A 27242-nucleotide genomic window follows, 5' to 3' on the forward strand; every position below is an offset into this window, starting at 1 on the left:
ATGCAACAAGGCCTGGACCACCTGGACCACCACATAAAGTCTTGTTGTTTGTGGAGACAGGGCCTCACTATCAGTCTAGCCTCAAGTCATCATCCTCTTACCAGGGTTTCCGAACTGCTCTCTTCTCACATCATTTCAGACATATGCGCCTATAGAGATGTGTTCGTTTGGACTCTAGTGAAACATAAAACTGAAGTGCTTTAGGTCTCATATCTATGATTAGGTTGTAAATAGAACACACTTAAACAGTTTTTACTATGCTAAAGATTTTACTTTAGGACATTTAAAAATATGTTAGCTCAGTAAATGTTTAAGCAAGAATGAAGTAACGGCTACATTATCTTTTGTCTTACACGGCATTAATATATTAAAAATCACACAAGTGTGAAAATGGCAAAACAAGGTTTTAACTCAGATGTGTCTTTCATTTTAAAAAACCCTTATTTTTAATTATTAGGAAATCTTCATTCTCTAAACTCATATAAGGAAAGTTTCAGAAAAAGCAAATATATATATTTAATGTGTAATGTGTGTGTGTGTGTGTGTGTGTGTGTGTGTGTGTGTGTGTGTGTGTGTGTCTTTAGGGACATTTGCAACTGCTTTTAGTAGGTTTGTCTCCTTAATTGAGCTGCCAGTACCTTTGGAATATTCCTAACGTCTAAGCTAGTACTAAGTAGGTAGGCATTATCATGATCTGAATGACTCCCATGAGATTCATTGAAATGGAATTGCCATTGTGGTAATATTTATTGCAGGGTGTTCCCTTTAAGAAGTGATTTGGTCAAAGAAGCTCCAACTTCAGGAGCCATGTTTGTACCATTATCACTTGAGAAGGTAAGTGGCTTTGAGAGTAAGTGCTCCTGTATGCCATCCTCACATGGATATTCTACACCGTATTCAAATTCAAGGTCCTCACTATGACATTCCTTTGTGCTGGAATTCCTGGCCTCCATAAGGTGATGAGTATATTCTTTCCTCTCTGAATTACTCACTTTGTCACATTCTATTATAGAAGCACAAGATGAACTGGATAGTATTTTTTTCCAGACAGGAATATTTTGGATACGTTACAGAGACTTAAATGGGAATTTTATGGAATCTGGCATGAGGTTATGTCACAGGAGAGGAGACTTTAAAGCATAACAATATGTTAGCGCTCCACAAAGAGAGCCAAAGTAGTTTTTTCAGTTTGGTCCCTCACACCTAACCTTGTTCTTTATGGCTGGCCTTCAGCCAGAGCAAATCCTCACAACTGACAGCTGTCAACTGTCACAGGTTATAGACTTAAAGTGACAAAGTCCTAGGCAATAGTGGATGGAAAAATACTATTGACTCAGAGACACTAAGCAGATTCTTCATAGCTGGGTTCTGAGCTTTTGGAGTAGATCTCCATCTCTCATAACCTTATCTCAGAACATTTTTGACTCTGTAGTAATGCTGATAGCTTGAAGTAGCTCCTTAGTGGAACTTTCTAGATCAACCCCATTGACCTTACCTCTTCTTTTTGATGCAAATCCAGAGGCATAATGTGGTTTGGTTTGAATGAATGTGTTTCTCCTAAATGTTTATTTTGAAATCTTAACTCCGAATCTATTGGTATTAACTATAAAGTCTTTGCAAGTGACTATGTCTTTAAGTGCAGAGGCCTGTAAATGACATTAGCCCTCTTATGATAAAGGCCTGTTAGCGCCTTTGTTTACTAAAACATATGAGACGATGTAGGACTTAACATAGGTAAACACTGAAGTTTCGCAAGCAAAAATCTGCTGTTGTCTTGATCTCGAATTTGCCTGTCTTCAGATCTGTGAGAAATATGAATTTATTGGTTATAAGTTACCCAGGCTATGGAAATTTGTCATAGAATCATGAGGCATTAGAGGACCAAGAAAAATATATATATGATTTTAGCCCAAGTCTCCCATATTTTATTCATGCCCTAACATATTTACAGTGAAAAATAATCAGCAAGTTACTAAGAGGCAGTGACATCCACCAACAGCCTGATTTCAATAGCAGTGATGAACAGGCTGATGTCAGACTCCACTTTTTCCTGACCAATCCTTATTTTATTTTATTTTGTTTGTGTAATCCTATTATCAACTTCCCCCATGACACATTCAGAAGACTTATGCCTTACATCGTGAACAGCGAGATCCCTCTATTGTTAGAGAAAAACCTTAGGCGTCATGAGTCAGCAGATTCAAGACTTCTGTTCATCTTCACTTATGGAGTATAGTGTGGGCCATGATCTGAAGTGGCCCACTGATTCTCTGCCATACAAGGAGATATTAACAGCCTGGTTCCAAACAGCCCAGGCCTCCTTGTTACCCACTTCATCGTCGTCCTCACTTTGATTCTTGAAAAATGGGATATTTAACTACTAAAGGTGTTTAGAAATATATCTGAACAAAATAATGTGATTAATGAAGTAAGACAGGCTGAAACCTTCTCTCCCAGCATCTGACCTCACTTCTCATTCTTCTTGTAGGGGGTGGGAGTTTATTTGGATGATAATGTTTCAAGTTCAAGACTACATTTCTCAGGAATTTGCAGCAAGATTTGCACACACACACACACACACACACACACACACACACACACACACACACACACGTCTGTTACAGGAATGTGATCGAAAGCAAGTGGCTTTCCCCTAAATCTTGTCCCAAGAGGAAGAAACATGGCTTTCTTTGCTTAGCCTGCAGTGTGCTGGACAAACCAGCAGGAGACCTCTCCATCCATAACCTGACATCTGGAAGAGAAAATGTTTCTAAGCTACCAGGTGACGCTGCAACCACTGCTGGGATCTGCATTGCTTGTCCCTAGGTAACTCTGCTAGAAAAGAAAATTCTGCCCCCATCCTCTTCCCCCACCCCGCTTCTCTTATCTATGGCTGTTGTTTTTGTTGACATGTAAATACACTGGGTTTTGTTTGTTTGTTTGTTGCTTGTTTGTTTATACTCTGGCATAATTCTTTACTGATTCAGAAAGAAAACATAAGAGTTCCATATAGTTATCTCTTGATATACATAGGGGAATATGACCCACAACCTGCTTTGGATACTAAAATCTTTCTCTGACCAAGTCCTTTGTATAAAACAGGGTTAGTATGTAAATATGACTAAAGCTTATTTCCATGTCTAATCATCATATCTAATACGATCTAAATACTAGATAGACAATTATCTTTCTGCCTTCCTCAGATAGCGAAGAAAAAGAACCTGTACAGATACAGTCTTAAAAATATTTTGATCCAAGGCTGGTTGAACACACATAGACTGAGAGTAGACTGCAGGGAACTCAGAATGGAGAGCACTTAACGCTGGGAAACAACAAGGGAAGTGGAGAATTCCTTTAACCTGTCCATAGAACCTTTACATAAGCAGTTTGCCATTGGGAAGAATTCCACCGAATAAAGATAGACTCAGAACATCAGAGGGAACCTATGTGTAGCAGAGGTGATACTCCACATGTGAACGGTGAAACACACAGAGTATGTTCAAATTATCCTTAGCTTTCTGAGCGGGCTCTAAAGCCAGTGCCAACACTTCAGCTTGGACTGTCTGGACAACTTGCTTTAAAGAAAGGCTTATTATAAAGTAGCATGGTATCAATTGGCTGCAAAATGCTCTCACCACTTCCCAGAAGAGTTTCAGCTCATTTCAGCACAATATGACCGGGTAAGACTACCCCATTACAAGATGCTAGCACGTGAATTCATTATGTGCAGCGTCTAAGCCCATCAATGTTGATCTAAGCGTTTTGATGACTGAGGGCTCATAGATCTTTCTTAATTCAAAGTCTGAAGTTTGAGCTTTCAGGAATACATCACGGACACTTTGTTGCTTTACCTCTTGTAGAATCAGAGGGCTTACACTTGGGTATCTGAGGGCTTGCTAGGAGTGGGAGCAGATGGTAGTTTTTATATGTTCTTTTTATAAATGCATTTTGAGCAGGTTTTTTTGCATGAATATTTCATTTATGACAGGGTGCTGCTTAGTTATATAAAAAGTAAATACATAACGAGTGAGGTGTAAGTATAGCAGCAGTGTAGTGTTGAGGCTAATGGGTGGAGAGGGTTTTAAAAATATGAAGAATTCTCATTTTCAAAAGTGCTTTGCAAACTTTCAGAGATAAGTAGCTTGTTTGCTTCCTGCTTCTGTTATCTACATTTCTTCCCTTGTCTTATGTGCTTAGCCAGGAAAAGAGAGAAGGCTTTGTGTTCAAGAAGTCAAGCGTCTGGTTTCCAATTTTTATTACAAACAATATTGTTATTACTTGAGAAGGGAGAAAACAGCCCACATGATGTAAAAATAGCAAGGGCCAGTGCCACGAATAGCAGCTTGGGGCTGGGAGACCTGGATGGCGGGACACACAACCACCAGCAGGAAAAAAAAAAAAAAAAAAAAGAAGAAGAGGCATGGAAAACAACAGCTGCCCTAAGCTAAAATGGTGGTCCTTGATCTTCACAGGGGACAGGTGGCCAAAACATGCCACTCGTCCTTGTGTGAAATGGTATAGTTATAATGTTCTAGGCTTTGGAAACTATTGCCAAAGAAAAATGTTTAAGTCAATGTGAGAAAATACATTAAATCTACTCCCCTATGGGATTGATTTTTCTAAGCCCATACTGAATATTACCCAAGGATTTAAAATGCATTTCCTCCTCATTCTGAACTTTATTTAAACATACAGTGTGGCTACCAATATACAAATAAGCGCATGAAAAAAATAAAGGAACAGTCTGTATGGTAGAAGTATACATAAGACTCTATGGGGATTTGTGTATCACATTTAAGAAACGGAATTAAACAAATGTCCTGATCTTAAAAAACAATTGAAGTGGCATCCAAAATTGTGCAGATTTAAAGACAATAAGGGTTCTGAGAAGCTGAATATCACAAAGCAACGCTGTTTTCTAAGTGTTCACAGAGATGAGGATTTTACTTCCCCCAATAGTCACAAGTGATAACATAGTTCAACATTTATGACATCCATTCGCCATGTAATTGCCTCCATGAGGCATTTCCTTGATGGCCGTTTTGTTTCTTCGATTGTTTTGTTGCTACCTGACACCCATCACCAGAACTAGCCGGTAACTTTATTTGCCCCAAAAGCTTTTTGTTTGTTTGTTTGTTTGTTTTCATTTTTATTTTTCCACAAAGTATGTAGCTTTTTATCATGTCAGGAGGACAGCAACATAGTAACTTGACCACAAGCAGAGAATATATGTAAGCTACTGTGAGAAGCTATGTGGGCCAGTCAGCAAGGCACACTCCAGCTAAGGGATTCTTGCTAAAGAGGGGTCGCTCACCACATGTAATTTAATTTCATGCCTCAGCAAAATTACAAATTGCTATGTGTCATGAGCCCTTGACTATTGCCTGAGGGTAGTCAACGCAGCAATGGTAAACCCTCTTTCAGTGACATATTTCTCTGTAGTTTCTGAAAAGTGTCAACTAGAACCACTAGCATGCAGCAGTAGGTTATACTCTTTTAGGTTGGTTGACGGTCTGATTGACAGTTGGATTTGGCAAGTCTGGAAGGGAGAGCTGTTGGGTAGGCCAATGGAGCACCCCACATTGACTTGCACTTTGGCCCCCTCTAGTGCTTCTCTATGAAGAAACTCAGAAGTTTGAGATGTGAACAGCAGTAGACTAATGGGCGCTAAGAGGTGACACAGCTGTTAGGAGGAGGGGAGGATCACACAGGAGACAAATGTGGTCTGCATAGAAGGAGTGAATGGCAATGTTCGAATTCCTTCTCAACTTTACTAACCTTCTGTTAATTTTTTTTTTTTTTTTTTTTTTTTTTTTTTTTTTTTTTTTTTTTTTTTTTTTTTTTTAGCGATTCCTGGAGAATTGGCATTAGCAATAAATCAGTAAGTCAACCGGCCAATTGCTCTTGCAGCTAGAGAGATTCATGTTTTTAGACTTTATGGAAATACATGGAGAATATTTCACGTTAGTCATAGATTTGGGTTTATACATAGAACACTTTTATTTTACTCACTGAGTAATGGAAGATCTGCATACAATGCTTAAGATGAACAATGGCAACCTCTTTGTCCAAAAAGAAGACAAGTCAGGTGTTTTTGAACAAAACTTCCTTTTTAAGTAACCATTATTTAAAGACCTTTAAATGCTTTTAACAAAAATCCTGTCTTTTTATTTACTGACTTCTACCATTTACAAAACAGAAACTAAATTCGATTGCTATTATTCATAGGGTCATTTATCTTTGCTTGAATACTTACTTGTGTAAGGACCGGTCTGATACAAGCCAAGGAAAATTGTTTCTTCCCATGAAGTCTTGAGGAGAAAGAGCATGTACTGCACTCTTCTTCTTTAGCTTTCTAGAATAAATATTGCAAATCTAACTGGCTCTCCAATGTGTTAAGCATAAAGATGCTTTGTTAGTATAAATAAATAAATTAAAAAGAATGGCAACCTACTTGGAATCTCATCTTCCATAAAGAGGTCTGGATACATGGAAATATTGGTTGAATGCACAAAACAAATAATTGTATATTGTTTTTTAAAAAATGGCTTTACTCCATTTTTCCTACAAAACTGGCTCATTCTCACATTTACTTTTTTTTATTAGTAATCCACAAACTTGATGGATTCTTGTAACAGACAGGACTTTTGGAATGCTCACATATTTTCAGATTTGTATAAAACCAAACAAATGTTGGTAATAAAAATATATTAAACCTTTACTTCTATCTTCTGTTTCAGTTTCTCACTGGATCAATATTTGTTACTTTCAGGCCTTCAATCTTAAGACTTAAAGTCTATCTTCATGGCTGACTTGCAGGCTGTCTGAGCTACTTCATTATAAAGTACAAAGGGGAATGACTGAAGCTTCCTAAAACTATAAAGATTACCAGAAATAATTAATATGCTTAAATATCAACTACAGTGAAGTCCAATAACTTGAGTGTCCAGAATGAGAGGTGATGGAAAGTTCTGGATGAGAGATTTAAGTATAAGTGAGAATGGTGACCAGGACTACAGGCTAGACAAAAAGTGGCAGATGTGGCAGGGAAGGAAAAAGGGAAGTAAAATCAGGGCTAGTCAGTAAAGGAACTTGAAACTGAGGGCTAACATGGTAATTTTTGTAGACAAACCAAAATCTTGTCTTAAATGCTATTCTGTATAACTGTAAAACACACCGTAATCAGTGCATTCAAAGTATGCTCATGAGATTAATTTCCTGCGGTCGGTTTTCTAACTGGTGTTTAGACAGTGATTTTCAGGACTACACAAAACTACTGAATGCCCACCGGAAATTGCCACTATTTCAACATCAGCATGAATAATGCGTATGGGAGATAGCATAGGAAGAAAGATTCAGATTTGCTAAAGAGGAAGAGCAGACACCGGGAGCCCTAATTGTGGTTATTGGGCAATGTTGTCTGGTCCGTAGCTCAAGACTTTGACACTTACTGACTTTAACAGGCTTGTGCAATCCTCGGACACAGGCATTTAGCTGGGCTGAAAATGAATGCATTTTACCTGATAGTTTTCTCAAGAAGATGATGGCTCCCAATGTCTAAATTAATATTTTGACTGAATTCCACCCCTGATGCCTCATCTCTCTCCTGCACAATGGAAGGCTTGTGTTAGCGGTCGATTAATAGAGGACACAGGATTATCCCATAGTAGACTAAATTGTAAATGATGGAAAAGAAGCTCATTTGTGTCTATTTATTCCTCCTTATTAATAGATTTGGGCACTTAGAAATGCCTCAAGGAAAGGCAGTAGTGCAAGTAAATAAGTCTGTGAATGCTCCCATTAAACCCCGAGATGTTAGAAATACACAAAGCTCAGGGAAATTCAGGATACAAAAATCTCAAGAAATGAGATTTTCTAAAATATATTTATAACTCCAACTTAAATTATTCCCTCTTGAATAACAAATGTTTGCTAGCCAACATGAAGATCATGTAAAAGTTCAGTGAATTATTTGCGTCAATCTTGATTTGAAAATCCATCAAGAGGATTTTATTTAAGTGGTTTTCAGCGACCTCCTACCTCATTTCAAGCCACAGATAGATGAAGATCACTACTAAACACTTCCTTTTTCATCAAAGTTTATGTTAGAATAACTGGATAAGGAATACAGAAATCTGGTAAATAAAATAAACACTATTGACGATTCAGAACACCAAAGTTTAGTCACGAGAGATGACAAATCCTTTTACACTTCTTGGATATGAAAATATCACAAAACAAAACAAATGTGGTGGTGCATGTCTTTAATCGCAGCATTAAGGGATATAGAGGCAGATGGATTGCTGTGAGTTCAAGGCTGACCTTGTTTACAAAGTGAGTCTAGGACAAGCAAAGACCATACAGAGAAACCCTGTCTTAGAAAACAAAATATTAACAAAAATATCCCCACAAAATAAAAAGATAAATAAGCAGGAAAACATATAATTAACCATATTCTGGTATCCTGGTTGTCACCATATTTTTATACAATCAGGAAAATTTACTCATATTGTCTGAGCCTTGTTTTTCGTGTCCATGAAATCAAAGTATTACAATAAGTAACATGAAAATCCTATTTCATATCTTAAATGCTATGATATCATTATTCTGTGGCATAATGTAGGTGTTTGCAAGCTCTTTCTAAAAGTTTTTTCTTGAGCCATATTAGTTTGTTTCATGGCTAAAATTAAAATAAGTATGATTGACTAGAAAATTAGACACTTATTTTCCTTAATTCAATGTTTTCTTCAGTATTTTAAATGATAATAGCTGCTACTACATCTCTTTTGAAAAGTAAAATACAAATACTACTTGACATAGCATAAAGCATTCATGTTGCACGTTTGTAGCTAACCATGCTGTGATGGCTCTATGACTTCTGTGTCAGAAGGCGACGGTCCATTCGGCTGTCTCATTCTATGTCTGAACTCAGCACATCTTATGAGCTCCCAGGGGCTCGTGTGTTCATGATCAATTGGTTCCATCTGACGACAGCATAGCAGCTCAACTACTAACACATACTCAACAGATCACTTGGGAACTAGTCTTCATGTGTCAACAAAACCGAAAGGGCCCAAAATGAATTACAAGTCTGAAAATAGGGGGAAACAGGGAAGTACTTGCAGTTCTTTCAAAGCACATAATTAAGTTTGTAGATGGTAATCACTAGACTCATTAGAGGAAATAATTAGGGCAATTTTTTTTTGTATTCTAAGTGCAGAAGGAATAAGCTACATGAACCAATAGTTAAGTCTCCCTAAAAGTTCATAATGAAGTCTTTTAAGGTGTATCTCTATGTTGAGAAAAAAGTGCATATATGGCATTTTGCTATGTTAAGTTAACTCTAACTAATCCTACATGATTGTTGAACTCAGGCAAGACATTGAAAATTTTAAAGAATAAATAGCGTCCTTATCATAACTGCTTAAATTCCCATGTTAATGCTAGTATATAATTTTACAAGGAATCTTTCTACCATAGAAGACAAAGCAAGAACATTATTAATACATTTAATTCTTTCCTTACTTAAGTACCTCTGAACCATCTACATGATAATTGAAAGATCTTATGGATGGCATAAATGAATGTGTTTGTCATATGGAGGAAGAAGAGAGGGAAAATATTTCTGAGGAAGGTGTAGCTGGAAAGACAGAACTAAGAGGGCAACAAACCAACAATCCTAAAGAGGAACATGGTGACTGGGTATGGTGATAAGCCACGTTAATGTTCCCAACCGAAAGTGAGAGTTTTTTTTTTTTTTTTGAGTGTTTTCAGTTTAGTGGAGCTCAAATTATAAATGCCTAGGGCACATGCTATGACCAGGACATATCATAAAATGATGGCCTCCATCATTTTATATTTATGTAGAAAAAGATTACTGTACGGTTGAGAGGAAGAAAGGTAGATCCAATCCCAAAGTGACATGGTTCCACTATCTCACAAAATGTATTTCTTCTTATAATATTCATTTATCAGTTTTTTAGAACACCTTCTTTATTTCCTGTTCACAGCTCTGAGAGTCTTAGATGTCCAGTGGTACTTGAATTTGATATTGACTGTCATCGTCAAGTCATGAGGTCTTGGCTGTGCTGCCATGTAAAGGCAGAGAAGATAAGCACACCTTTGACACCAAAGCTCCTCTTTGATGTGGAAGACTGTGAGCCAAAGTTGCCATTGCTCATACATTAACCACAGCCTTCTTTTACATGTGCCCACTGGGGAAGCAATGGGTACTCTCTGTTATCTCAATACTTTGATTTGTTACTTGACAAAGACAAACTTTTTTCAAGCTGTCTACTGCATTCTTTTTCGTGTATTGGTGCCACTTCTATAAATGTAACACATATAATCCAGTAGCTGTAACTCTGATTTGAGGGTATATTCTGGGTACATTTGAGTATATATTACTGTTGGTGAACCTACTTCTTCTTTCTTGTCAGAAAGTGTAGTTCTATGCTTGTTTAATTCCTTTCATACTTAAGGATAGCCTTTGCTTTTAGTGGATATTCACTTTTGTTGGTATTCCTTTTAAATATCTAAAGTAATGAACTGGATTACTGTATGTTACTGCCAAAAGATTTCTTTAAAATCTCATCAGAAGATATTTCTCTTTATTCCTTTGTAAAGAATTATACCATTTTCTTTAATGACCATGTGAAAGTAACTGATCAATTTTTTTAAAATGGACCCTTGGAAACTTTCTCTTTATGATTTCTGTTCAAGAATATGCTCAAAACATACAGCAATGTTCTTTATTTTTTTTAATGAGGTTAAAAACTTTTCTTGTTCGTGTTATTTTTTTCCCCTTTGGGGTTTCTCTAGACAACACTGTTTAGAGTATATTATTGTTCCGGTTATCAATGTGCAAGCTAGACTCACTTTAAGTACAGACGGAGCACAACACATAGCTGGGGGAAATAGTTTGCTCTTAGTCATTTACTGGACTCCCAGGCCTTTGACAACAACATATGCCAGTTTCCCATTGAAAAGGAACGCATGTGCACATGGATAAAGCTGCTCTCTGAACTTTTTCAGGGCCGTTTTGGGTTTTTTTTCCTTTGGCTCTGTCATATGAGTTAGATGATCTTGTCACCTAGTAGCTTGCACAGGGACAGGATGGGCAGTTCGGAGCTTTTATTTACAAGCATAGGAGCTCTTTCCTCTCCCTACCCTCAATAGCATGTCCTTAAATTAACTCTGTAATACTGATTTGTCCATCTCCTGTAACAACAGGGTGGTGGCTTACAGGTTTTTCTTTGCTTGTTTGTTTGTTTGTTTGTTTGTTTCAAAATGACTTGATGTGGTATTTTGGAAACATTATCAACAAGGCGGAGTCACTATTAAAGTGTCTGAGCAGCACTTTTCCTTTCTGTGTTTTGCCTCTTGCTCTTTTATCCAGCTCAAATGTTGTAAGTTCTAATGCTTAGTAATGGTAGAAAACAACTCAAACTTAAAGAGACAAGGGGCTGTGAAGAGTCCTGTAAGAGCCAGAAGTGAAAAAATGAGGAAACATTTGGGGTGCAGAGCTAGCAGCAGTGGAGCCTGGGAGCCCCTGGAGTTGAGGTAAAGTTAGCTAGGGATAGCCGGAACTGGGGTTGTGTAGGATGAATTAGTGGTGTGACTCACAGTGGGACAGAACCGCTCTGAAGCATAAAGGCCGGTGCATGTGGCGCACCGGCCACGATGTCTTTCCTGTCTGGGGTTTCTAACCTTCCTCCAGCACCTCTGATGGCTGAGTGCATCCAGAGGGGAAGCAAGATGACAGAAGAGGAGATGCAATCGAAGGGCAAGCTCCCAAAACTTGATGACAAAGCTGTCCTTTGACTGTAGCTTTAGCTAGGTTTCCTTTTCCTTTGGTTTTAGCAGCAGCATCGTAGATTAAAGTAGTGTGGCAAAACTATCTAAAATTTAACGTTTTACACCGTGAGACAATTGTATCGGATTCCTACAGTTTTAAGAGTTTTAAGCAACCTCAAATCACTGCCTTTATGAATCTCCATTTTAATTATCCAAACTCCCCTTCCAATTTGAAAGGGTAAAATTATTTTTTAATGAAAAGAACCTTTGTTAGATTAAAAACTTTGGAGAGGGCTGGTAACAGATCAGTACACTTCTACTCAAACTTCTAACCTTATCTAGAATTTACCAATCCAGCCTCAAGTATGTGGTAGCTCTCCTGCCTTTGCTGCCTGAGTGGGAAGTAGGCTCACATGTGTGTACCACCGTGTGTGGATCCATCCTGATTCTTCTGGTCAGTGTATTCTTACTTTAGTAAAGCTGGACCAGTTTTCCAACTCTTCATCTTTTTCTTTCATTAAATATTTAAATAGCACCTAGTATGTGACAAGTACTGCACCAGACACTAGAAATATGGGGACCAAGAATAAGTTTCATTTTCTCATGGAGATTACAATTTAACATAGGTTAGGCATATGTACACAAAATGAAATATATAAGTATATATGTATGCTGATATGATAGTTAAAAAGCAATTGGATGCATATTTGTAATATCTATGGTGACATCTGTGAGCCCCTTTCATATAATATATACAAAGTTTTAAATGTAAATATAAATTTATGGTTATAAACACTCCAGAGACCTGAGATGACTTTCCCCAGGTTATGTGACACGCCTTTTAAATCTAACTCCAATCTATTTTCTCTGCAAGTTTCTTCCCTTACTCAAGTGGACTCAGTCACCTCTGTGCCACTTGTTTACATTTTACTCTAATACCATGTAGTGTTCATTTTGTCCCTTCTGTCTGGCCCTTCCTCTCTTATTCTTGTCACCACAAGAATACCTCATTTTGAGCTGTTGTCTAATTAAAATCCATCTCAGTCCCGAGACACCATCACATCTCCCCTGATCACTCGGCTAAGGGCTACTTCTTCTGCGATCTTGCTGTCCTTAGTCATGTGTATGCTTACTTCATGCGTCGCGTTGTGATTGCCTGATCTTATGTTGTGTTGCTTAATTTAATTTATACGGGAAGAGCTGACTATTATTGGCTAACAGTGAAAAATAGACCTCTGCTTTAGCCAAGCTTTCACTTTAGCTTCTTCGTGAAACGGTTCCTTAAGGTGAGAAGATGTTTGTATGCCTTTGCAATTTAAATTCATTTTTGAAGAAATAAGATGCTTTGAATGTAGTCAAGATTTTGTGTGTCTGGGTGAAATAGTTATTCTGATTGAGGAAAAAGACAAGGAGGGAGGGAGGGAGGGAGAGGAGGGAGGGAGAAAGAAAACATGAAGTTGGGTGGGAGGGTTAGTGGGGAGGAGTTGGAGATGGGCAAAAATATGATCAAAATGCATTGTATGAAATTCTCTAAAAAATTAATAAGTTGTTTTTAAAATTTGCTATGTTGCTCATCTATTCAGAATGCCTAGATACCTTCCATTTAATTTTTTTATTGAACATAAGATTTGTATGCAATATATTCTGATCCCAGTTCCTCCTCCCTCATCTGCTCCCAGGCCCTTCCCACCTCCACACCCTTCCAAAGCCATGCCTTCTTTCTCTCATAAGTTAACAACAAGAAACATGTTTTTAAGAGAATAAAACAAAAAGTCAACAAACAAAACAAGAAACAAAGAACACAAGGCATCCAGCTTCCATTTTCTTATGTAACTTAAATATAAATTAAAACCATTAAAGACTTTATCTTCTAAAATATATGCAGAATCTGCACATAGGTCAGGGGAGTAAGGGAAAAATGGGAGGGAGGGAGGAATGGGAGGACACAAGGGATGGGATAACAATTGAGATGTAATATGAATAAATTAATAAAATATATTTAAAAAGAAGTCAAGTTTAAAAAAGGATTGTGAGAATATTGAAAGAATATTCATTTATGTATATTTTAAAAGGCATTAATATTGGTATTGTTATTTAACTTTGTCTCTCAATATTTTAAAAAGGCCAAGATTCACAGGGAACTTTGACTATTTGAGCAATTTAACTTGTCCCTTCATAGTGCGTATGTGTACTGAGGTTTCCTCTCCCACCAATGCTGGTTCCCACCAGTGTTCTATAAGAAAAGAGAAAGACCAGAAAAGAGAAGTACAACACTACATTTTGCTTAGGTCTGCTGGCCGATTTCCATGATGTCAGCCCTATTTTCTTCTTGCTCTACAAGCAGGAGCTCATGGGCTTGTTTCTGAGTTTCCCTCAGGCAGTTTCCATTCATAATCCCCAGGTTCCTACCATACACAAACTACCAGATTATCTGCACCCGCTTGCAATTGTTTAATTTCAAAGATAAGATTTGTTTTTCTTTGCAGTTGACGAGTGAACTGGTTGCATTCTGACTGACCTCATGGAAACAGTACTGAGAAGCTGTCTATAAATAAGTAGTTTTGTTTACAGGAACTTACCGTGGAAATGGACTTCTAACACCTGCCATTAGTTCAAGGTTGAGAAGCGAGAGGAAGGGGTTTCAGTCCTCTGAGATAATTACAATGACAGACAAGTCTCCCCCACATCATCTCCTGCCTTACAGGAGATGGAGGTACCCTGCTCTTCGTAATGCACCCCAGATATTATTAGGTTGTGGCCTTATTTTTCCCCCATTAAACCTCTTCTTACTATAAGCTTTCTAAAAATCCACAGATTTTGACTACTGTGTCAAAGAAAACTAGGATGAAAAAAAAAAAAAAAAAAAAAAAGGATGTGAAAATAAAACACCTAGAATTATGAAAACAAGTATCTACAAAGTTTTATACTTACCCCAAATTCTTAATTTAAGCCAGCTAAGGAACTTCAGTCCTGTGGGCTAGTAGGAAACCAGAGTCTATGTGCAGTGTGTCAAGTGGTCTTGCAAGTAGGTAGCATATATATATATATGAGACAGCATTTCTGTCATGTCCCTTCCATGGTCAGAGATTTAATCTTTTCTGTCTTTGGTTCATGGTGTGTCACAGCAGAAGTCACTGGTGCATTTGGTTAACACAGTGATCCCTTCAGCTAATAAACAACAGAAGCCAGACACATGTTTTCCTCAGTTATGTTTTTAAACTTAAAATGTCATTATGAAGACCAGCAATCCTACTACTAATATAAGGCTTACTGAAAACTTGCTATTAAAGAAACTAAGAAATGAGTAGGCAGGATTTTCTGTACATCCTATAAGCATAGAATAATGTAAAATAATAGTCTAAAAGATAGTCTGGGGAAAATAGCCTTTTTTCTATTCCCATTTACCCTGTTAGCCCACACTTACCAGTGTCATAGCCCACGCTGACTCTGATGGTTGGGAACATATCTCTAAGAACTAGTACTGTATTCTGAGTCACATTTTTCTATTTTTATGTAAAGTCCTATTTAGAGCTTGGCTACTATTAGACTTGTCCTGATTTCCCTTAGTTACTGTGATTTAGCTGGCTGATTATTTGCAAAATGCACTTTAGGAGTGAGAGACTGTTTTTGATGGATGCCCAAGGTTAGAGCAGCAAACAGGTAGCCCATAATACGGAGGATTATGTCACCTTTAAAATATCTTATTCATTTAACTAGGCAACTGAATTGTATTTTCTTTACAGAAAGTAGGAGAGAATTATTTAGAAACTTTCACCAGAAGCCATCTGTCAATGGATATAAAAGAACTGAAGTAGAGTTCAGGTCTCCACTCACTGCCACATTTTCATTAGTGATTAGAAGGCAGTGGATCCGGAAATAGACACGCATGATAGCAAGCCCTCGCTGTAGTAGCCAGGACTTTCAGAGAACGCCACAAAAACACGCACTTGGTATTTCACAATCATCTTCCCCTGGCAATGTCACAACACTGCCTCGGGCAAGGTTCTCCTATCCTTTTTGGGTAAAATGTGCTCCTCCTCCTATAAATCACTTTTCTTGAAGGGCAAACTAAACTTTCCTGGTTTCAAAGGCGTGCTTGTCACCTTGAGGGAAACTCTGCTCATGCCATTGGGAAGCCACCTTACTGTGTTGGGTTGGCTACAGAAATATCCCTGGCCACCTCCTGTGTTCAGGCACAGAGACCTAGGAAGAGAAGCTCCGGCGCTCTACTAAACTGTTTTACATTATCCTTGCACATTTAGAAAGGATTCAAGTGTTGTTGTAATTACGGCTCTTTTCTGAATTCCCTGAGTTTCTGAAAAAAACTACATTTACTGACGATATTAAGTGTAGTCACACTGACTTCTACCTTGTCATTAATTCCTCTCATCCTTCTAAACAGACTCTTGGGCTAGCAAACAGTAAACACATGCAGATTTTGTATGTTTATCAGCTTAATTGGTGTTAAAATATGAAAATAAAGGCTAAACCTTTACTTTGCTTGTTCAGTGGGGGTTGGTTTTTATGCTTGAATTAAATAGATAATAACTTGGACACAAGCTGTAGGAAGCAGAACTTTAAAAATTGTGACAGTTTCCACTTACCACTCTAATTTAATGAAAATCACCAGTATCCCACAAGCGTGTGAGATTAAAGACAATGCAACACAGATGGTCAGAATCGGACAGCTCAACTAAATCATTTGTAGTGGTGAAGCTTGGTAAACCTTAGTGAGAGAGAGAGAAGAATCTAGCATATCCTACCTTCAGTTTAGCACTTGTAGAAATTCCCTGCTAGAATGACTGTGAGGAGAACTCATGAACCCAGGAGCACAAAAAGGAAGCTATAGGAAAGATTGGAGTCTTAAGTCAGAAACTCACCAAGGGCAGGCTGCAAGTCTTAACAGGAACTTACACATTTGCCTTTAAATTTTTTACTTGCTAGTGATAACATCATAAATTCACTCAAAGAGTAAAGTCTGATGCCATAGATAGTATATATTTGGTAGTAGAAGTATATTTCAAAATCCACTTTAAGAGATGTTGATTCTTGTATTAAAAAATAAGACAGACTAAAGAATCCATGTAATGAAGTAGATTTAATTTTTCATTCTCACCAATTTCTGTCTGAAAAAAAAAAACAAACAAGTAAAATTATTGCTTCATTTCACCATGCTTTAAAAAATTGGATAATTGATTTTATTAGATAACAATTTTTAAAAAATTATGGTTTAACTCACGTAAGTGTGATAATAGATAATTTATTTCTAAAAAGAGTTAAGAAGTCAAGTTTAAGTCTAGAGCTAATTTTCACAGAAAGGTCCTATGTTCCCATCACTTAAACTTTAGATAAAAATATTGTCAGTGTGTTTAGGACAGAAGGAGAATGGAAAATACAGATAATGAAATTATCAGTAGGATCCTTCATGGGGAAATGGACTCATTTTTTTAGAATGCAGTAGAAAATATTTTCTTTTCCAATAATATCATTAATTCTTTTGAAAGCAAGATAAATATAGTTGCTACTGTATGGTCATAAGTCTCAAAAGAAACTGAGAATTCGGTGACATCCGTGGTTAAGGCCTGTCTATTTTCTAATCGAACTCTCTGCCTTATTCTTTTTCATTCTTCGCTCTTCTAGACTAGAGCAGAAGATGGAGATTAGGCAGCAAGGAGCAATTGTTTCTCTAGCTAGCAACAAGTTTTATATAGAAAAAGAAATATATGTCTTTAGCATATTATATGATAAAATCTACTCTGTATACTTTACCTACACATCAACATGTCCCAAGGATGATGATTGGGTTGGAGATAATAGAATTTAGTCACTCACTCACTCATTAATCCTATGAAGAAGTATTTATAAGCAGCAACTACTATGTGCCATAGAGCTGTAAACAGCACCAAGCAAACTTGACACATTAAATGTGTTGAGATATAAAAGTTTAAAAATTGATATCTAGCTTATTGAGAATAGTATCTACAACATTTCTGAACAAATTACTTGGCAACAGATAAACTTAAGCTGAACTTCTCACTGCAGTTATAGCAAACAACGGGTTGTCTGAAAATTTTTGAATCAATATTTTCCAAATTTTCTATGTATGTACCCAAGCTATATATGTGCATGCTTAGTCAGTTCTCTTTTCAATTACAATTAAAATAGGATGTGCACTTTTGTTTTTTGTGTCTGATATTCAAAAATAATAGTTTATATTGTTGTTGAGGAATGAGGTGCAAATATTAAAATACAAGTTACACATACAACAATAAGTTAAATTAGGCACCGGAAGTGTAAACTGCATTATCTATGCCAGAAATTTAGTTCTTTTTTTTTTTTTTTTTTTTTTTAGAAATTTACTTCTTTAGCAATGAAAAAAAAAGATCATTAAGTTGGGTATGAAATACTTTCTATTCAGTAGAGGTTATAATTTAAAGATCAATAATTGCATATAATACATGTATCATCATCATCATCATCATCATCACCACAACATATAGGAGGTTGTATCTGAAAGTGACTGGAAATATAACATATTCCTATCCTGTGATCAAGGAGCACACGATGCCAATTTGTCATAGCTTGTTAATAAGCAATGGCTGGAGAGCAATGCACTCGGTTTCCAATTAATCTAAAATCACTCAATAGTTTCAGCTGCAATACTTTGTAAAATAAAGAAGGAGGAAAAGTAATATTGTATAAGTATTTGAATCAAACATATTAACTAGAACATATTTTATTACAAGTAAAATAGTTAAAATATAATCTTCAGGTGCCCAAACTCCTGATGCATGGACAACTGTAACTGAGAAATGAACTCAGTGAACACATATGAGGAAAGGGTGCAGATTTCATAGAAGGGATAATGGCCTGAGCTGACTTAAGTCTACACCAGTCTTTGATGGAAATTTTCTTCTTGAAGGAAAGGTTGTATGCTGAAACAACCATAGAGTTCCATCTTATTAACTGGCTACATACTCTATATGAGTACCCGCATTAGCCAAGGGATAGGTGGATGCCCTCAATTCTTAACTGTATCACAATGTTCCTGCTTCATGCTTTTATGAGAGAATAGAAAACCGTCAATTTTCTGGGGACTTCTAAGACTAGATACATGAAACCCAACAAGTTTGGCTAGAACTGGGAATGTCGACTTGCAGAATAGTCCTTCCTCAGATTGCAAATAGCCAAAGCTTGAGAACCAACACTGAAAGGAAAACGTGGCTGAAAGATACCAAAAACATGAGTCTATATAATATTTGACAACCAATAGATGATATATCTTCTCACTGCTGGAAATTCTTTAAAAAAGGCATATGTTTTCTACTATAGCTAATAAACTACTTGAAGGTAATGCTGTTTTCATATTACCAGTAGTCCTCAGAGCCTGTCACATTGCCTACAATGACAAGTTATTGATTATATTTTTTACAAAAAGAAAATCAATGCAATTGATATATGCTGTAATATAGTCCTTAATTCATAGAGAGAACAAGAGAGACGATAAAAAAGAATGTAACTCCACATGTTGACAAATAGCTGACAAATTGCTATTTTGTTAGCTGTCACCAAGTATTCTGAGGCTGCGAAGATCTCTCTGTGGATAAAATGTGTCCCCCACAAGTGTGAGGAACAGAGTGTGGAGCTTCAGAAGCTATGCAAAAACTAATCAGCCATGTGTAGTGGCTGTCCAGCATAGAGAGAGGGGATCCCTGAGGCCATTGGCTGCCTCGAAATTCTGTCTCAATAAATGTAGTGGAGAGTAATCAATAAAGATACTCACCATCAATTTTTTTCCTCCACATGAATGTATACACATATGCACATATACATGCTTATTCCCACATATGTGTATATACATAGAAAACTATTACAAATATGAAAAACAAGAAAAATATTTTAACATGTTTGTAGTCTGTATATTAAGTAAGACTCTGGAATATTAATCTCCTTGTGGCTTTACTTTACACAATTTTTTCTAAGTTTACTCATGTTTATATAAATGATTATTTTCATGAAACAGTGAGTAGGCAATTATCAGAGACTAGAAATTTGGGGGGTGGGGTTAGGGGCATGTTGACAAAAGGACACAAAACTTTAATAAGACAAGAAATAAAGTTCAAGAGATAATATTATATGCCATGGTTGTAGTGATTATAGTTTCCAGTAGTATGCATATGAAAACTTTTCTGAGCTGAGCTGGTGTTTTTGCAGCACAAAATATGTGTGAGTCATTTCTAGGTTAAACAGCCTGATTCAGTCATGATGCATGCATGTGTCAAAATATGATGCCGTGCATCATAATATAAAACACTTTTATGTCCATTAAAATCAGGGCTAGGAACGTAGCTCAAAAGTAGCATACCTGCCTAGTATCCACAAGACCTACAGTTTAGTTCTCAGTACTATCAAAACTAAAACCAAACAAGTGAATTAACTAACAAACAATAAACCACTGTCTGTTGACTTAATGAGTCCAGTGTTTCTAAAGTAAAAGTCATCTTACCTTATACTGAATGAATTTGTGAATAATGCAACTAAAAATGGAATTGTTCACCTCTGGAAAGTACCCTTGTAGTTTCTCATGCATCATTGTGGAATCAGAGGACAGGACCTAGAAGTGTAGCTGTCAATCACTCAGAAGTATCAGCACTTAAGGGTCATGCTAGTATTGGGCTTTGCCAGGGCCATTGGAAAGAAGCACAGCAAAATGCTGCACTCTCTCTGACCTCATCTTTCAGGACTATGAGTCTTGTCTGCCTTGACACTAAGCTTTTGTCCTCCCATCTGTGTGAGGACTATTGTAATGTGCTAATGTTATCAGTGGAACACTCACCCAACAGGAAGTGTCACTCTCAAATAGAAGAACACATCTAAGCAAGAATAGTAGCACCTTCAACTTGAAAGCTCATATTTACCCAAGCAGCACTTTCATCTGTAACCAAAATGCTGGAGAATATTTTTAGTAATAGTCCTGTCATACACAGTGCATCTACTGATTTCCAGCTACAAATACATGTTTGTGAAGATGTTGTTATAGTCAGAGGCAAATGGAAGGGATACACAGGAGCTGCAATTATACAGAAATGGCTGTTGTTTAATATTAAGCTTTTCCTTTTTATGTACCATTTATTCTGTCTTAGGATATTCCTTTGATTAATTGAAAATTCAAAGTTTTAAAAGACAGTTTTTAACCCAGGTCTTAAACCTAGTGAGATGACATATTCATCAACAGTGATTTTACAAGCTCTACCTTCTGTTCTACTTGCCACGATAAGAAACACATGTGCGTACCCTCACCACCAAGGCTTCGCATTTTCTAGTCTTTCTTTTGTCTCACTATGCAACCCTGTACAAATGTACTTGCATACATGTACTTTTATAAAGGAACAGTTTGATGGCAGAAACACCCTTCTCAAAGCTTTTAAAAATTGTATTAAGGAATTATCGTCGGCTCCTCATCTTTGCTTTTGACTCGCTTTCCTCGTTTCAGTTTCAAAACATGTTACACTTCTTTGAGATTATTCTTTCCATTATTTTTCTGCCATGTCATGTTGGTTGCTGACATTTGCACAAGCCTTTTCCATGTGCAGGCCCTGACCTAGTCTCCTCCTCCCCAAGACTTACTTCTCGGTGTCCAGCATTTACCCATCACCTAGCATCCATCTTAGATGCTTCTGTCCATCAGCATCAAAGATACTTATTGTATGTCTCAAAAAAACCATGGTGATTCTCACTTTAGAACTCTTCACATACACAGATGGAGTTAATGTTGCTAACTATCATTCATCTGAGGTGTGAGTTACTCCTTTATGAATTATATTTTCCTTCTTAAGCTGTGACTTTACTATGCAGTGCTCTGATAAGTACTTTGGGTATAGTAACTGTTCTGTATAGTGAAAATTCCGTAACTGTGTGTCAAGCAAATATGCATTCATTCATAGTACATTAAATTCATGAAATAATTAGAATTACATTTAAAAAGCAAATGGACCATGTCTACCTTTATGATGGAGGTGGTGACTAAAATTTTCATTTGCTTTTTTCTCCTTCTATTGAAAAGGACCTCAACCTGTAATTCAATATCATCTAAAATAAAACCACCAACAACAAAAGGTATGAAAGCTTAAGAACACGACTCACAAGCCCAGATGAATAATTAAGTCGTTGCAGCAGTGACATGTATTAAATGAAGTGCTTTTCTATCTGCCACATCTACCTGGAGAAGAATATGAAAGATTTCTCCACCTACGACTTTGTCTCATAATAAATTGTATTGGAAACTTTTGTGTGCTCCTTGTCTAAAATAGCACAGCAGCTCCAGCATTTCCTTAGACAGAATGCTGCTTACTTAAGAGCACCACTTACACACTATTTGCAGTTATTTTTATAAGCTGGAGTTTCTGCTCTGGGAAATTACTTCAAATGTTTGGCCAACTCGGGCCTCTAACAAATAGTGCTTGTCAATAAATATTAAACAATTATATGAATATGGAATTGGAAATCTGAATTTTATCTATACCATGGGATTTATAGCCATCCTCTCAAGGTGCCTGGGATATGGAGGCTAAAAGGTCTATAGCAAATCCTGTATTATTCATTGAGAACACCCACAGAGGACCATGGCAGGAAACTTTTGCTACTCTTGAGGAGGTATTGTAATGCAACTTTCTCCAGTGTGTCATTGTATCAGAAAAGAAAGAGACTGCTGACAGAATGCTATCCTGCCCTCAGAGCTGTGGTTTACTCACATGAAATGATCTGAGGAGTCAACTCAGGGCATTTGGACTGGGAACCCCAGGTTTTATTTTTACTGAGTTTTTAAAAAACAAAATAATAGGCTAGTTAAACCAAAAGGGAGCTGTGTACAGAGGAACAGATTGTATCCAGTTGTAGCCTAAGTTGTAAGAGATGAGAAATGTGGCAGTGTCGCCAGGGCTTAGTGAGCTGAAGCAGGGATTCAGATTTGAAGTGATAGCTTGGTTTTGGTCATCAGTGGTGATGTAAGCAACAGTATTTCTCTTTCTGTTTGCTGATCATGGAAAGTGTGATCACAAGTTGAGACCATGGACCTGAAACCAGGTAGCCTAGTTTGGACCACTGTTTTTCTGTAACTTGGAGCAATTGTCCAGTCTCTTTGAAGCAGTTTGCTTACTGACTTGTAAAATTGTTGTAACCATACTGCCTCCCTCTAGGTTATTATAAGAATTAAACAAGTTAGTTTCTCTTTCTTTCTTTCTTTTTTCTTTTTCTCTCTCTCTCTCTCTTTTTTTTTTTTTCATTTTCTAAGACAGGATTTCCTGTAGCACAGGTTGGCCTCAAACTTGCTATAGCACAGAGTCTTGCTTTGAATTCTTCATCCAATAGTTCCTAAGTACTGAGATTGCACACATGAACCATCACATTTTTAAAAGCATTAAACATATTCCTAGCACAAATTAAATTGAATTTTATGTGTTTGATATTACTTCTAATTCAACCTTAACATCCAAAGAGGTAGTTAGTATATGTTCAACATTCAAGAAATCCTAAATGAAATCTAGTCATCTTCAGACTCATCCAGAACTTATTTTAAAGTCCTTTGTGATCGGCAAAATGGTGTCCAGATTACAACACTCCTGAATCTAGTTCATTGTGTCCAATTCCACAGTCTGAGGAAACATTTGTGCAGCTTAGACTTACTCTAAACAAAGTCCCCTCTTGTGATCCTTTTTCTAATTGTGCTGAAACAAAGAGGCTTAACAGTTCAGTGGCTTCCCAGTGACCATGATGCATTTCAGCTTGTCTGAGTAAGAGGAACCATAAAGACCAACTGGGCACCTGCAGTTTTCTCAAGAATGAGGATAGAGAAGCCTGGGCTTTATTTTGAGTTCTTTACTTCAACCATAAGTAGAACCCGGGGGGGATTTCTAGTTCTGTCTGACTCATCCCAACTCTAATACACTGGATATGGTCTTAACTTCGCAGGCTGGAGGATGAGGGCTGTCACGCCCATGCTCAACCCGCTCCTCTGGCCTCCCACTGAAACGAGTGTGTTAGCAGCGTCTATCCTGTCTGATCTACCATCAGTCTTTTGGTTTGGTTTGGTTTTCTCCTCTCACAGGATGGAACTTGAGCCACACTACCAAACCTGCCTCTCGTTTCTGGTTCCCTGAAAGGACTGACACTCTTAACGGAGATTGGTTGTCTAAGTAACAGAGTGTGTTCTCCAATGCACATCACTGAGTAATACTTTCGGAGAGACTGTGGAAAGTATGCAGTGTTGGCATAATACATCAAGACTTTCATCAACATAAAAGGAAAGGAATTACAAGGTACTTGCTGACAGGGAATTGTAACTTGATAGGGCACTCAAGGGGCAGATACACTAAAAGCATTTTGGCACAGTGAAGTGTATTTCCTGGACAGATGTGTTCCATTCATGATAGAAAGGCCTCACACTTCTCCTGAGCTTTAACATACTCTGTTACAAGTAAGCTGAGGCCATGCTGTGTCAGCTACTGTTATCGCAGGAAGTCCAGCATTGTCACCCTCTTAAAGTGACATTACTTTAAGAAAACCAGACCAGTGTTGTCTTTGAGGAAAACACAGTGTTTCCATTTTTGTTTAGTGCTTCTGCCTTTCAGTTTGGTGATTAAGAGGCAAACACGAACGCATTTTAATGTGATGTATGTGCTTGGAAAATCTTGGCCATGTTAGCACACACCTCTCTCTTCCTTTGTGTAATGTATCTTTCCTATTTCAAAATAGTATTAGTATTAAGGACATTTGAAAAAGTAAGATTGCAAAGGGGTTGCTCAGAAAGAATGAATCTGTTAAATATGCTGCTTCTTTTCTTGAACAAAGAAATAATACTCAGCAAAATTCTTCTTAATGTTTCAGCGGTATCACAAAGTATAATTCTTCTCTCGTGTATTAGAAGCTGTTTCTTCTACTTCCCATACTTACAATAGTATTTAAGCTTTCCCCTGTGTTTTCTTTATTTTACTTAAATCTGAATTTGTTGATTAATGTTTTCTTAGCCCCTTTCACCATAAAATCTAGCAAAAGGGCTCCAAACATAACTACCTTGTCCCAGGCTGCCCTTTTCCAGTGGATGAAAGGTAAAAGGGGCTGATCAAGTAACAAACTACAAATTGATGCAGGCAGTACGAACAGAAACCTGGTTTTCTGCCCTGAAACATCTGCACAAATGTGGAGAATATGGTTAAAAAACATTGGCGTCAGCCAGTTACCGGAATAGCTGGCACTTCCAGGAACAAATGCATTCCTAATGAATCTGTGGACACTGCATTTACCGCAACAACAGCAGGTTTTCTCACACAGGCACTCCACAGCATTGCTGCGCGGGGTGTATTGACCTTCTTCTGCACACACTGCCGGGAGAGTGAGCTGCCAGGGAGTGAGAGGCAGAGAGATGTCCAACACATCTTGGAAAGGCCTCTGAGAGAATTTGTTAGTGTTTAGAAGACATAATCTTCTTCTCTGTGCCAAAATTCAGGTATTCTGTTAAAGGATCTAAAGAGTGAGACGCATAGTTTTCCTAATGACACAGTCACGAAATCCTTTCCAAGACCCACAACAGTGAGGGAGACTTTATTTCATTCTGAGGCCACTCTGTAGTCTCTCTCTCTCTCTCTCTCTCTCTCTCTCTCTTTGTATTTCACCATTCTATCATGGTAAAATAGAACTATTATTTTTTAAATTTTTTTAAATTAATTTATTCTTGTTACATCTCAATGGTTATCCCATCCCTTGTATCCTCCCATTCTTCCCTCCCTCCCATTTTCCCATTATTCCCCTCCCCTAAGACTGTTCCTGAGGGGGATTACCTCCCCCTGTATATGCTCATAGGGTATCAAGTCTCTTCTTGGTAGCCTGCTGTCCTTCCTCTGAGTGCCACCAGGTCTCCCCCTCCAGGGGACATGGTCAAATGTGAGGCACCAGAGTATGTGAGACAGTCAGACCCCACTCTCCACTCAATTGTGAAGAATGTTCTGACCATTGGCTAGAACTGGGTAGGGGTTTAAAGTTTACCGCCTGTATTGTCCTTGATTGCAGTTAAACATTCCGTACACTGAACTGAGTGAGGAGGGCCCTTTTTTCCTTTTCACTGCTCATTTATATGATTCTGTTATCAGCGTGCATGTAACACAGGAGGTGGAACAGCATCAAGTACCTTCCCACAGCATCCAGCTTTTTCAGCTCGCGGCGTCTGGAACTAACAAGACAGAGGTCTCCGGTTTCATCACATCTAACTGAATCCAGAGGAACAAACGTCATCAAAGAGAAATATTTAATCTCTTTTAAGTCTCATTCTGACTTATCACCGGGAGCCAATCAGTTGCAAGTCAACATGCCCCAAGTTCACAAAATTGCAAACTCCATGTCGGTGGAAACCCTGAAAGGAAGTAAGCATTCCTGAGAAGCGTGCTGCGTTGTCACAGGAGATGAACTGCTTCCCTTTAAAACTTCCAGGCTGCATTAAGATACCATCACTACCTTGTTTGCCTCCACACAAGACCTGACCTTCCTAGAAAACATACTTTTTTAACAAGAATTCTTTAGCTGTGGTAAACTATCATAAAAGGTTTTGAAGTTAAAGTTGCTAAGAATTTTCAGTCCAGGCCCGCTCAGTTTGTGCAAGATATATCAAAGGTGGAGTTAGTGAGGGGCCCTATGAATGCCACCCAGTTGTCACTGCTCTCAGCCAAACACAGATAAAGAAAATTGTGCCACTGCAAAATATAATTAACATTAAATCACCAGCATTTGTTGTGTATATGCCCTGGAGTACATGATGTATACAACCTCCAGGGAGGTGTGTGCATTTGTCACTTAATATTACCAGTGATGCCATTGCTCGCTCAAGGCCTACTCACCACCCTTACCTTAACTCTGTCTAGATTTATACATAGGCTGTGTTCCCTGTTTGTGTTGCTCTCATTATTTGCTAACGGCTCTACCATTAAAGATTTGGTTGAGGCACCAGAGTTCATGTGAAAGTCATACCCCACTCTCCACTCCACTGTGGACAATGTTCTGTCCGTTGGCTAGATCTGGGTAGGGGCTTAAAGTTTACCGCCTGTATTGTCTTTGGCTGGTGACTTTCACATGAACTCTGGTGCCTCATATTTGACCATGTCCCCTGGAGGGAGAGACCTGATGGCACTCAGAGGAAGGATAGCAGGTTACCAAGAAGAGACTTGATACCCTATGAGCATATACTGGGGGAGGAAATCCCCCTCAGGAACAGTCATAGGGGAGGGGAATAAGGGGAAAATGGAGAGGTAGGGAAGAATGGGAGGATACAAGGGATGGGATAACCATTGAGATGTAACGAGAATAAATTAATAAAAAATTTTAAAAAAAGATTTGGTTGAATCCCTGACTTGAATCTGGACAACCATCTTCCAGGGTGACAACAAAGGAGTGTGGAGTGACCT

Source organism: Acomys russatus, chromosome 30 (genome assembly GCF_903995435.1).
Source record: "Acomys russatus chromosome 30, mAcoRus1.1, whole genome shotgun sequence".
NCBI classification, from domain to species: Eukaryota; Metazoa; Chordata; class Mammalia; order Rodentia; family Muridae; genus Acomys; species Acomys russatus.